Source organism: Oryzias latipes, assembly GCF_053564925.1.
Source record: "Oryzias latipes strain Hd-rR chromosome 1 unlocalized genomic scaffold, Olatipes_Hd-rR_3.1 chr1_Y".
NCBI lineage: Eukaryota > Metazoa > Chordata > Actinopteri > Beloniformes > Adrianichthyidae > Oryzias > Oryzias latipes.
In genome coordinates this window covers 4,629,485-4,642,658 of record NW_027616335.1, presented here as the reverse complement: position 1 = coordinate 4,642,658, position 13,174 = coordinate 4,629,485, and the positions used below count along the sequence as shown (strand labels likewise).

General features: G+C 40.1%; 1 protein-coding gene across 4 annotated transcripts in view; it reads left to right on the top strand.

The window, feature by feature from the left end:
• The window catches only part of coro2aa (coronin 2Aa), a 47,969-nt gene that overhangs the window by 12,729 nt on the left and 22,066 nt on the right, over nucleotides 1–13,174 (top strand). The window contains exon 1 of one of the 4 annotated variants that reach the window (XM_004065922.5): nucleotides 8,908–9,196. The exons of 2 other annotated variants lie outside the window; for them this stretch is intronic. The gene's annotated coding sequence lies outside the window, so the exon portion shown is untranslated. Of the gene's footprint in view, nucleotides 1–8,907; nucleotides 9,197–13,174 lie in introns of those variants that run through there. One more of the 4 variants, XM_078943556.1, reaches the window with a different exon arrangement.

Sequence of the window (13,174 nt, the reverse complement as noted above, 5' to 3'; positions counted from 1 at the left end):
TAATTGTCCTCAATCAATTCTTTGTCAATTTAGTGGACAGAAAAAACCTGATTTAGAATCAAATCATCTTATGATGTCTATTTTTACATAGAAAGATTGTAAGGAGGAAACTCAAGCATTTTGAAGTGCTTTTCTAATTAGCCTGAGGCTGCCAGAGTTTCTGGATAAAGTTGTGGCATCCTGGAAAGGATGCGGTCAACAAAACTGAATGTGAAAGAGTAGCAGCCATTCTGTGACGTCAACCTTCTGTCTGCAGAAATACCTATTTCTATTGAAAGAACATTCTTACACAACAGAAAAATTCCTAAAGAGATCTTTAGATCAATCTTTTTTCAACCTATTCAGTTTCCTTTTTAGTGTTAGCTGTGGACTAATACCTGAAAATTGGTCATTTCTTCTTTGAACAAACATTTATTCTACAGAACGTATTACTCAGTTTAGAAGGGAGAAACTCAGTGACGTGCTCTTTGAGTATTTTATTCAAATTGCACATTTTGAAAGCAGCCTTCAATTATCCTTCAAGTTCTGTACAGAAAGGAAATACCATCTGTAATAAAAAGAAAAGCATATCAGAAACTTTGACAAAATATTTAAAGCAACAGTAGAAATAAAAGTTGCTGATGTCAAGTTTGGCAACATTTCAAAATCTAATTAATTAATCTAATAAATTAATTCTGCGTAATGAAAAACTTTAGCCTACCTATATTTTATCTTCATCACGAACGATAAATATATTTGGTGTTTTTTCTTACCAAGATATGAGCTTTAGACTTTCAAACTGTTTTTAGGATGAAAGACAAAGGTAACTGGATCCAGCTCAGTTTCTCCAAAAACCAATAGGTGACTAGATACACTGTTAGCCAGGCTTGCACAATAAACCCCTGTGTGATATCGCAAAAGACGGTGTAAGCTGCGATAAATGGTTACCTTAAATGTTAACACACATGTTCAAACAATTGAACTATTTAATGAATGAAATATAGCCCTCTAGACATTTGACCAATCGGATGGAGTCCTTCATCTCGATGACCAATCGGATGGAGCCTTTTTATTTTGGATGCCCTCCTCTTGTGTAGATGAGGATCATTTGGAGTTTAGTTTTATTGACTTTCATTTAAACAAAACTGTTGCAGTGAATTGGAAATTATGTTTTCTTTTTCTTTTCTTTTTTGTTGCTATTTGTTCATGTATCACAAGTCATATCATCATCGCAATATTTTTCGGTAACTTCGCACATTGCAACTTTTATCATGCCGCCTTACTATGAGGGCAGTCTTTTTCCCTCCCATCTGTATCCATCTCTATCCACAACTGTATAGAGTGAGCCAACAGGAAAAAATGACGGCGTTAAGAATCTGCTTTGAACGTCACCTCTGTGGTCACATGTTTGGTTGACTTTTAAAGCACATTTGATATTGAAATCTTGGAGAACCTGGACGTTTGGTTGAAGGGTGAACGCCTCTGAGGCCATCTGAGGCCATGGTCCTTGACCGGAGAAAGGTAGCTTGCCATCTCTCGGTGGGTGGAGTGTCCTTGCCCCAGGTGGAGGAGTTTAAATACCTCGGGGTCTTGTTCACGAGTGAGGGAAGATCGGAGCGTGAGATTGACAGGCGGATCGGAGCGGCGTCCGTAGTTATGCGGTCGCTCTATCGGTCCGTCGTGGTGAAGAGAGAGCTGAGCCGAAAAGCAAAGCTCTCAATTTACCGGTCGATCTACGTTCCAGTACTCACCTATGGTCATGAGCTATGGGTCATGACCGAAAGAACGAGGTCCCGAATACAAGCGGCTGAAATGAGCTTCCTCCGTAGGGTGGCTGGGCGCTCCCTTAGAGATAGGGTGAGAAGCTCGGCCACCCGCGGGGAGCTCGGAGTAGAACCGCTTCTCCTCCACATCGAAAGGAGCCAGCTGAGGTGGCTCGGGCATCTAGTCCGGATGCCCCCTGGACGCCTCCCTGGAGAGGTGTTCCGGGCATGTCCCACTGGGCGGAGGCCCGGGGAAGACCCAGGACACGCTGGAGAGACTACGTCTCTCGGCTGGCCTGGGAACGCCTCGGGGTCCCCCCAGAGGAGCTGGAGGAAGTGGCTGGGGTGAGGGAAGTCTGGGCATCTCTGCTCAGTCTGCTGCCCCCGCGACCCGGTCCCGGATAAGCGGAGGAAGATGGATGGATGGATGGATGGGTGAACGCCTCACTGGGTGTTTTGGAGCAGTTCTAAGGTTTGTGTGTCCAGATGATTTGCACATTTTCCGAAGGGTGTGTGTGTGTGTGTCAGTGACATCACAGTTCTGATCATTGAGTTAAATACCTGGCATCAAGTTGGTGCAGAAATTTTGGTTTAATCATTAGCCTCACAGCCATCTACTATTTTTACTTTGAAACAGGCAGAAGTGTTATTTTTGTGATTTTGAGATAATGAGATTGGCTTTCTCTAGCTAACTAAATAATGTGACTGGTTATTTTAAAATGGCAAACACTCATTTTTTGGGGGGTTAAAAACTGTGTTCAGGTAGAGTGGACAGTCATGGTAGTTTGAGGAAGCTAACGTCTATCAGCAAGCAGCTAGCTGAACGTCCATCTTTAAAGTCGTCTGTTGATCTATTGTCAAAGCGTTCCCAGTGGTCTTCTAATTAGAATTATGCAATTTTTGACCAAAATCAAATTACCCGTGTTGTTTTGTAGGACATAATTACTGTAGAGTGCTAGTAGTTCATTAGAAACTTCCTTCTGATTTAACATGTTCTCACCCCAACTAATCATATTTTACTTTAATTTCTGTTTCATATACCAACAAAAATGCAGGCTATTTTAAATAAAAGCAACTCATCAAGTGCTAACTTCAGACTATACGAGAAAAAAGAAAAATATTTTTTTTCTTTTATTTTTATTATTAGTATTGTTGTTGTTGTTATTAAGGCGGAAGAAGTCATTTAATAAGAACAATATTTCAAAAAACAAAGAGTTTGCATCAATATGTGATGTGGAGGGGGGTCCTGACCTATGTGTCCATATATGACGAGCTGGGGTGAGAGTTAGGCCCCCCCCTCCCTTTCCCTCCCGTCTCAGTGCGAAGCAAGAAGCTTGTGGCGTACTGAACCTATTTTCCTATATCACAAATACAATCTTTTTAAAAATGCATCTTTTCATCTACTCCTGATTCACAACAAAATGAATGAAGAAATACTCAGAAATGCAATTTTAAGCTTCATTTTCTTTATACATGTAGTCAATCATGAAAAAAATGCTACAAGAACATGTTTAAAAACACTATTTTCATCCGAGTGGGTCTTTAAGTAATGGCTCATTTAACTGGAATTTATACAGAGAAAACATTTGTTTGTCATCATGACATGTGCACTGCACTCTCTGTTAAATTATTTTTATTGTTTCATTTATTTAAAACATTGGCAAGTAAAGATTAAATGTAAGTATTATTACCAGTCAACTTTTTTTTTATCTTGAGGAAACAAACTCATTCAAGATAATAAGATAAATTACGGTACAGTAAACCCTTGTTTTTCGCGGGGGTTACGTTCCGAAAAGACAGGCAAAATCCGTGAAGTAGAAACCTCTATTTTTTTTTACAATTATTATACAATTAAATACTCTATTATACATTGAAAAGAAAGAACAGACCATTTTACAGGCTCAAGTATTTGTTTCACAAATAAAAGTACTTTAGAAACGATTTTTTCAACAAATACCTTCTGTACTGTACTGTCAAATAATAATTTTAATCATCAATGTGAACAGAAGGCTTCAAATCACGGAGATTAGCCCCGCCCACCGCGACCCGAGTAATTGGATTAAACGGGAGAAAATTTAAAATGATTATGAATAAAATACAAAGTGCAGTGGGACAAATAGTGACTCAGGTGTATTTCACTGCTCATCAGACTGAGCCGCTGCATCATGACTCCGCTCTGCAGTGTTTTCTCCCTTTGAAGCCCGCGGTGCAGGTGTGTTTGTTCGGGAGAAGAACATAGTGATAGGCAGTTGTTGTCGCTCTTTTTTCTATGGGTTTTGGAGAAACTCGAAATTGCAAAGGAATTTGCACGTACGTGTTGTAAATTTGGCAAGCTGTTTTACGTACGTGTAAATATTAAACTGCAACGTTGTTGACGCGCAGGTAGAGAAGAAGCAGAGTGACTTTTTAGCCAATCAGAATGCAGAACACAATGCATGATGCAAATCCGTGAAGTAGCGAAACCGTGAAAAGTAAACCGCGTTATAGCGAGGGATCACTGTATTCAGCTTTTTTTTTTAGAATAAACAGCTCTGACCTTGAGATGACATTTTATAAACTTTTTTATCTTAGAACAACAATGGTTTGTTTTCCATGGCTTCTCTCAGCTTCCATAAAATATACTATTATTTATGTTCTAAACTACTTTTTTCAACCCTCTTGTATTCTCACCTGCCACATCCATGTTTTTGTATTACTTTGATGATTCTTTAAGCAACTGAATCAGAAGAAATAAAAGGACTGAGTTTGTCCTCTTAATAATTTAAAGAACCCGCTGAATGTCTGTGGTTGGAACAGGTGGCCTGGAGAGCCAGCTGCCCATATGTTTTTCAACTAAACTAACCTGCTGCCACTGTAGCTTCTTATTGGAAAAACACACCTGATCCAGGTAATCAGCAGCAGCAGGTAGGGAATGGTTTCTGAAGAAAAAGAACAGCAGGGTGCCGGCCATCCAGGCCTGATGTCCGACACTCCCGCTATGTAAATGTTCTAGAGGCCAGTGATAAAAAAAAAAAGTTGAATGACTGCATTTATACTCGGATTAAATTATTTGTGATGATGTTTGCAGATGATATTGTGATTTGTAGCGAGAGCAGATGGGGGAGAAGCTAGAGAGGTGGAGGTTTGCCCTGGAAAGGAGAGAAATGAGGGTGAGCCGCAGCAAGATAGAGTACATGTGTGTGAATGAGAGGGACCCAAGTGGACGAGTGAGGATAAATAGGTAGAGGATTTGAAGTATATAGGGTCAACAGTTCAGAGTAATGGAGAGTGTGCAAAGGAGTGAAGAAGCAAGTCTAGGTAGGTTGGAATGGGTGGAGAAAAGTGTCAGGTGTGTGATAGAAGAGTTCCTGCTAGAATGGAAGGAAAGGTATCCAAAACTGTGGTGAGAGGAGCCATGTTGTTCGGCCTAAAGACAGCAACACTGAGGAAAAGACAGGAAGCAGAGCTGGAGGTAGAAGAGATGAAGATGCTGGGAGTGACCAGGATGGACAGGGTCAGGAATGAGGACATCAGAGGGACAGCACATGTTAGGGACTTTGGAGATAAAGTCAGAGAGGCCAGACTGAGATGGTTCAGACATGTCCAGAGGAGAGACAGTGAATATATTGGTAGAAGGATGCTGAGTCTAGAGCTGCCAGGCAAGAAGTCCAGAAGAAACAAAAGAGGGGGTTTCTGGATGCAGTGAACAAAGACGTGAAAGTCGCCGGTGTTAGAGTGGAGGATGCAGAAGACGGGGTCAGATGGAGGAAGCTGATTCGCTGTGGCGAACTCTGCAGGTAAAAGCCCAAAGGAAAAGAAGAAGAAGGGAAAGGTAAAACAAATGGCAGTTTCACTATAGTTTCCAGGTAGCACTTATCAGCACTAAATTATTAAATCTTTTGAAATGATGCCATCTAACAAGTCTGTGTGACTTTAATCTGTAGTGGTGCTAAACTGAGATCTAAGGGGGGCCTAAAAGGGGTCTAAATCGTCTTTTGCTCCACACTCTTCTACCATTCCTTCTGCAGTGATTGTGTTTCAGCGTTTGCGTCCTTGCAGGTGTGCCTCCTCATTTGCACAGAAACGCAATGACACCAGAACCTAAAGGCAATATGCAAATCAACAATATGCAAATAAACAAAACTCAGCAAGACCAAATAAAGTACAGCATGGCTTTTTGTGAATCAGTCTTTTCAATAAAGGTTTCTATGTACACTGGACCTTTTCTAGCTTCAGATGACTCTTTCAGTTGTGAACTGCACCTCTGCGGTTGGGCGTGTTCAATGGGAGGGCATTATTTGCTCAGTTGGTTGTCATTTCATAATATAAAGTCTGTGGGAAAAACAAAACAAAACAAAAAATGTCTTAACAAAATAAAAGCCTAAACCTGGTCCCCTTTGGGAGAGTACCAAGATGACACTCTGAGTTGTGCTCTGTACTAACCCCAGGTGTCTTTCAGTCAAAACACAGCCAACTCTAATCAGCTATAAAACACCATGAAGGGTAGAAGGTCATTGTGCCTCTGAAGAGTCAAAGACTTTGACCTATTTTCTCACTGCGCCCAGCTATTATCCTGCTGCTGATCTGTGATTAGAGAGAAGAGTCACACACTTTTTGGGTTCTTTGGAGCATTCACAGACAAACACAAAGCTGGTATTGTCTTCTCTGTGCTGCCATTGTCAAACCTTAAGACCTAATTAGTATGACGTGTCATGAATCTCTGTTTTATTTTTGCTCTGATAAGAGTGTAGATGGACGTTGAGGCTGGCAAATCACTCCCCACAGTTTGGACCGTGCGCATTTCCATTTAGTCACTCAGCAAAACGTTTAATTGTAAGTCATTCATGGGGGGGGGGAGGCGGTGCAGAAACTCACAGCAATTGTTGATCATGTATTGTTGATTAGGTGAGGTGCTGTAGCCTTGGAGATGTACAAAATGTGGTGAACAGAACTTTGACAAAATGTTAGAGATTAATTCAATGTTGCTTTTTCATAGACATGAATAAACATTTAGCATTTAGATGGTGGCTAAAAGAGGTTGACCATCCATGTAACGATTTGCAATGGGGGCTTTTTCGCTGGTTAAAACAATTTGGAAGAATCTTAAAGTCAAATTCCAGCTTTTGACGAGCCATCAGCTTCCCCGTGTGTATGTGCTCTGTCTCTTATCTCAGAGACATTAGCTGACCGTTGGACTTTGCTGTGTTTTTTGGGGAGCTGTGTGTCTTGTCTATTGCTCGGACTTTCATGTGTTTGCTTTTTCTCTTTTGCCTAGTTTTTTTAGTTTTTTAAATATAGTCTTTTCTCACCATATTGTAAAATTGTAATAAATACATACATACATATACACCTAAAAAAACTCAAATCTTTCAATATTTAGCTCTAATATTAGAGCTAATTTTTTGGCTGCATTTTCCCTTTATTTCTGTTTAAACCTCTGGAGATAAAATGTTTAGAAATTCACAAAGATGGTAAAAATGAAAAAACATTATTAATCTAATGTATTTTTCTGTTTTTCTAGTTTCTTTTATGAGGTTTAGTGGTTGGTTTAGCACATTGTGTCAGTCTAGCTAACATGAACATTTTCAAAGCTAGCATGATAGATGTCAGTCTGACGCTTATTTAAATTTATTTTTTTTAAATGTCTGAACCATAAATATAAGAATTGTTTTGTTGTAAGGTCTGACATTTAGAAAAAAAATATTAATAGTGTTATATGCTAACAAACTCACATTTTTTTACCTTTGATGGCTGCTGTAATTTAGGGAAAGTAGCTTTTCCTCACAGACTTTTCAATTGATTTTATAAAACAAGTAAAGTTGTGGGTTTTCATGGAGAAAGGGGGAAGCTGAGTTATTTTTAAAGCTGGCGTGCAGGAGGTCACGTTTGTGCAGGAACACTGATTGATCAGCCTCTCTTTGCACCCTTGATTGAGCATGTGAAGGCCGGCTGTCAGCTCCCAGCTTTACCCCTCGTATTGACCTGTTAGCTGTAGCCACTACAGCTAATGTGTGTCATTATGTAAGTCTCCATTCTGCCCTGGTTTTCAGCTGATGCCTGGTAAACATCTGCCTCTGCACAACAATGCACCTAGAGTCATTTTAGGGGCCTGATTAAATTAATCAGGGATAAACATGCGTTTGAGCTTACCAAGTTTTATAAAGTCTGTCAGTATTCTAAAAAAAGAACACACCTTTTTTAAATTTAGACAAAGCTAATAAACTTCTATATTCATAAAAAAATAATTTTTGCTCTTTTAGATTATGTTAATGTAAATTAAAGGCCGTGTCACACAGCCACTACATACATTTTGCACATATTACACATATCATATGTGAATATACATGGAAAAAGTGAGAAAAGTTGTGGACTTTAGGTGAAATTTTCACAGATGTATCACGAATGAACCACGTTAAAACCACGGAAGAAGTACAAATAAACAACGCAAATAAACATCTGTTGTGGTAAGATTAAGAAGATGAGTAATACAAGTCTAAATACATACCTAGAAATCTTGACACTTCCAGCACTCATATCCCTCCATATCATTTCTTTGTCAGAAATAAAGCTGTGGCATGCTTTGTCCATAATGGAATCCAAAATCTGAACCAACTTTTACTCTAATACTACTAATGAATTACACATTTTATTTATTACTAAATTATCTTGGTATTATTATATTTGAAGGTTTTCATTTTAAACATTATGTCCCAGCATTTTGTGTTTTTATAAATCCTTTTTTAAATCTGAAACATTTCACAATTTATTTATAGTTTGCTATTTTTGCCTTCCAACAGATGTAACATCAAACTTTTTCGTCTCCTTTTTTTGGACAGCTTTTATGCTGCACTGCCAAAGTGTTGTCTTCTGTGTTGTGCAATATTTTTGAAATATTTCATTTCTGCTTGTTTTTCCTAAAAGTACTTGAAAAAAATAGGATTTTGTGACTCAACATGCAGGAATAGCACTCATCAGGGAAGGAATGTTTTTTTATGCAACCGTGTTCAAAAGGAGCGTCAGCGGTTTCTTTTTTCTCTTCCTGTCTTTTTTTTTTTTCAACATAAAGTCTTGATTGAGCACAACTTGGAGCGAGAGGTGGAGTGTTGTTACCTGGTGCTCCTCCCCCTTCTCTTCCCCCTCCTCCTCTCCTCTCCCCTCACCTCCCTCTCTGGGAGTGTATATACTCCTGCACACTCCCTCTGCCTGTTCACACAAGCACTAAGATTAATGCCGCACGCTCACCGCCTCATCTGGTCAAATGCACGCCAAAGAAGACGACTTTTCACTCTGATTGGTTTTGGACCGGATATCTTTGCTGGGCAAGGGACAAGAATTATCCGTTTGCTTCACATCAAACAACACAAACCGGGATTTCTTTTTTCTTTTTCTTCATTGGCTCACTACTAAAGGGTAACTTTATTATTGCACAGGGACCTGCTGCTGCTGCTCCTATCGCTGACAACTCACTAAACAAGGTGAGCGCTGCCGAAACTTCTGCTCAGTGGAAAGTATCTTTTGTGTTTTGATCTCTTCCATTTCTGGGATTGTTGTGTTACGCTGGTGTGAGTGCTAACTGAACAATTGCAGTTTGAAGAGCATGTGTGACTGAGGCAGGCTTGAACAAGATGAAACCAAAGTCTTCCTTCATACCATCTGGTTGGCAAAGTTTGCATATATATTTGAACAGACATGGTCATTTGGGAAAGACTTAAAACTGATTACAAACTTATTTGACACAATACAACACCTCGGTTGAATCATTTCTACCTTCGTATAGCGCCTCTCACCTCTTAAAAGCAGAATTTCTGATTAAATTTGACACGGTTTAGGCTTTACACTGCAGTCTGACATAGATTTCAGACATTTAAACCTGGCCTCTAATGGCAAAGGTGAGGAAAATTTAAAATGGACAAGCAACGGTAAAAAAAAACAACAAAAGCCCATTTTCAGCTGATGTGTGAAGATATTTCAACAGACAATGTGTTGGCTTACATTAACACTCTTTGAGTGTAAACAGCATCTACGATCTTAAGGCTTTACTGCATGATGTCCTTTAACAGATAATGGATGTAAAATGAGGAAGCTCTCCACTGGAGAACTAATGGAAACGGTTAAGAATCCTGTCTTGCTGATGGGATGTCCTGAAGTATTTGCTTTTTATCGTGTGTCAGTTAGATGGTGAAGAACATTTCTGCTGCTCAGATGTTTTCTCACAACAAGTGTCTCAAAATGATCAGATATCATTTTAGATTTTCTGAAACTGTTTTTTATACCAAGCATGTACCCCTCATGTTGGATTGTATTTTTTTTTAAGCTGAGACCTAGACCTAGTACTGTAAGTAGTAAAACTACTGATTCTTTTTTTTTAATGTCAGCTGACAAAGTTGGTGAAGGTCTGCATGAGCTGCTCCGCAGGGTGCAGCCCCCCAAATCTTTTGTAGAGCACAGAAATGTTTACCAACCTCAGTACCTTCTGAGCAGTGAGTCGACTTGCTGTTAACCACACCTTCATTAATCTTTATCAAGACTTCGAGGAGGAAATAACATCTCTTCTTTTCTTCTAGACGTTTAAAGAAACAGCATTGGTTTTTCAAATACTGCACCCCTCCAGTGTCTAGCTGAACTTTGGTTTAACCAGAAAACAGCAACGGCAGAGTTACAAACTTTACAGGAAGTGTGTGTGTGTGTGTGTGTGTGTGTGTGTGTGTGCGCGCGTGTTCTTTTAAACGTACTCTGACAATTCAACAAATTAAACAAAACGCTACAATAATGAATATATATATATATCTAGAAAAAAATAACCCAATTGAAATATCGTATTTTACTAATTTTATGTATATGGCGCACTGGATTATAAGGCACACCATCAATGAATAGTCTTATTTTCAAATTCATGTCATGTATAAGGCACATTAGAGACAGAAGAGTTACAAATAAGTCTGTCATTCAGACTTTATTAACTGGAACATGCTACACGTTAGCCACGTTAGCGCATTCACAAATACCTGTAACTCCCAACTCTGTTTGAAACAAGCAAAAAACCAGACTGATACCGCTAAGACAAATTTGATTGTGACTACGCTTACTCCCAACCTTGTTGGTAACACCTAAAAAAACACAGTCCGACACCGCTACCCATTAGCCACGTTAGCGTATTCACAACAACACCCAACTACACATTTAGACAGAGCGCAGTGTTCCTCTCAAAATGTCTTGACATTGATTAGCACAACCAGAATTAATCCATATATAAAACACTCTGGAGAATAAGGCGCAGTGTGTGTGTTTTTCGGAAAAAAAGATTAAGAAAAACAAAAAAAAGTCTTTTTTTGTCCTTCCGAGGTCAGACCATCCACACCCTGCTCACCCAAACGTCTGCGATTGTTAATCATTACCTACTTTTGTCTTGTCATGGATTTATACTGCCTCCTTCTATAAAGCGTTATTGTTTGTCCGCAGATCTGATTGTACAAACACTGACGCAAGAGCCAAAGAAAAACCACGATAATCTGAAGCGTGTGGGAGAGCTAGTTTGGGTGGACATTCTTGAGTGGGTTTTGTGAACGGCAGCGTGAAGATGTGTTCCTCCAGGCAAATGCTGTCACAGACTTATCCTGTCTTGTCCTTTCATACTAACTCAGGTGTGTGATGAAGCCGCTCCTGGATTACCACAGTTGCTTTTATCCTATTACACGACAGAGGTTGTAAGCTGTCATGTGGGCATGATATCGGCTCTGAGCGGCAGACACAGCGTGCGTTTGCGCTCATCATGTTGGATTCTGCCCCCAGCGTTTACAAAACATTAGGCGTGTTGTTTGAGAAGGCCGGCCCTTGTGCTGGTGATTGACGGCTTTCAGACGCGGTCTGATGTGATGAGGTCATCCTGCAGTCATCCGGTTCACAGAAGACACTGATAATGTATTGATGCGCACTTTGGAGGAGCAGATTTTGAGCAAAAAAACTGCACTTTTGACCACTTCTTGTCTTTGCACCAAAACGTTGAACTTTGTCACCCCCCCCTCCACCCCCAGCTCAAAGGCTAGGGCAGTGAAAAAGAGGTGTGGTTGTGTGTGAGTTATGTGGCATTTCAGGCTGCCTGAAGGAAACCTATCAGTTCAAATCAGTTTTTCTTTTGTTTAAGGCCCCATCTGCGTTTTTAAGCATTGATACAGCTCTCTGTCTTCAGCATAGATCCACTGCATCTTCTTTGTGCCAGACTTCTGGCCCATCAAAGAAGTCCTCTGAGAATAAGGCAATTTTCTGCTGTCAGTGAACGTCTGCATGTCTTTTGATCAGCAAGAACGAGGTATAAAAATAGCTGGAGCGCTGTTTTGGGTGCCATTTCCACATGTTACCCAGACGTAAAACACAGCTGAATGGAAGCTGCTGGTGGCCTGATTACAACCTGCTTTAGATTTGACAAGATGTCTTAGTTGTTGACCTGGGATCTTCTGTGTTTGGTCTTGTAAAGCTCTGCGATACACGAGCGCTGATTATAGCAGCCCAGATGGGCTGCAGCAGCGTGTGTCTCACAGTCACGTTTAGTCTTTTAGTGATTATTTGTTTTGTTTGAGCCCCTTGTTTGAAATATTGCCTAAAGATAAAGCTTTAAAACAATTAGATGTGCTTTATTTTAAGGCGCTCCATACAGCAGGTTCAACCTGAACATGTTTAACATGTTCTTGAGGCTTTTTTCTGGAAATGGAGGACATTTATAAAGAAAATCAAGCTCAAAATTGCATTTCTGAGCATTTCTTTATTCAAATAGTTGTGATTTAGATGGAAAAATGCTGTTTGGAAAAGAGCTTATTTGCAATGTTGAAAATACGCTGCATGAGCCACCTGGTTGAAATAGAGTTAAGTAGAGTTTAGTTTCATGGAAAGGCAAATGATAATTTTTCCTTTCTCCTCATCAGATTTAGCAAAGTGGCTTTGAACGTGCTGCTTCACCCTTAACTTCCTTCAAAAGCTGCAGGCAGGGCAGCCAGGGTGTTCATAGCTCCCCGTCAGACGTGGAAACATTCCACATGAGGCTCGGTGTGTGATGGCTTCAGGGCAGAACTGGAGAAGTGGAGGTGTAAGGATGCAGTCATCCCCTCCACCTGTTCATTTCATTCAGCCACATTAGTGATACATTTAATTATTAAACATTTGTTTCAATAAAAAATACAAAGGTAAAATCATGTAAGAAAACCTTTTTCAGGCGTTTGAACCTCATGCTGGCCTGTTTGTTTGCTGCTTCCTTCTGCTGGCTTCTTGTTTTGGTCCGGTTCTGCAGTTACTGTAACATGTGGCCTGTCTGCCTCCTCCACCCTTAATTCATAAGTAATGACCTCGCAGGAAGAAGGCAGAGTAGCGAAGCAGACGTGCTGGCTGGTCGGGCCTCACCCCGGTGAGCCACTTATCCTTCACAGTAATGACATATGCATCGACTGGCTGAGGGGAAGCAGGGC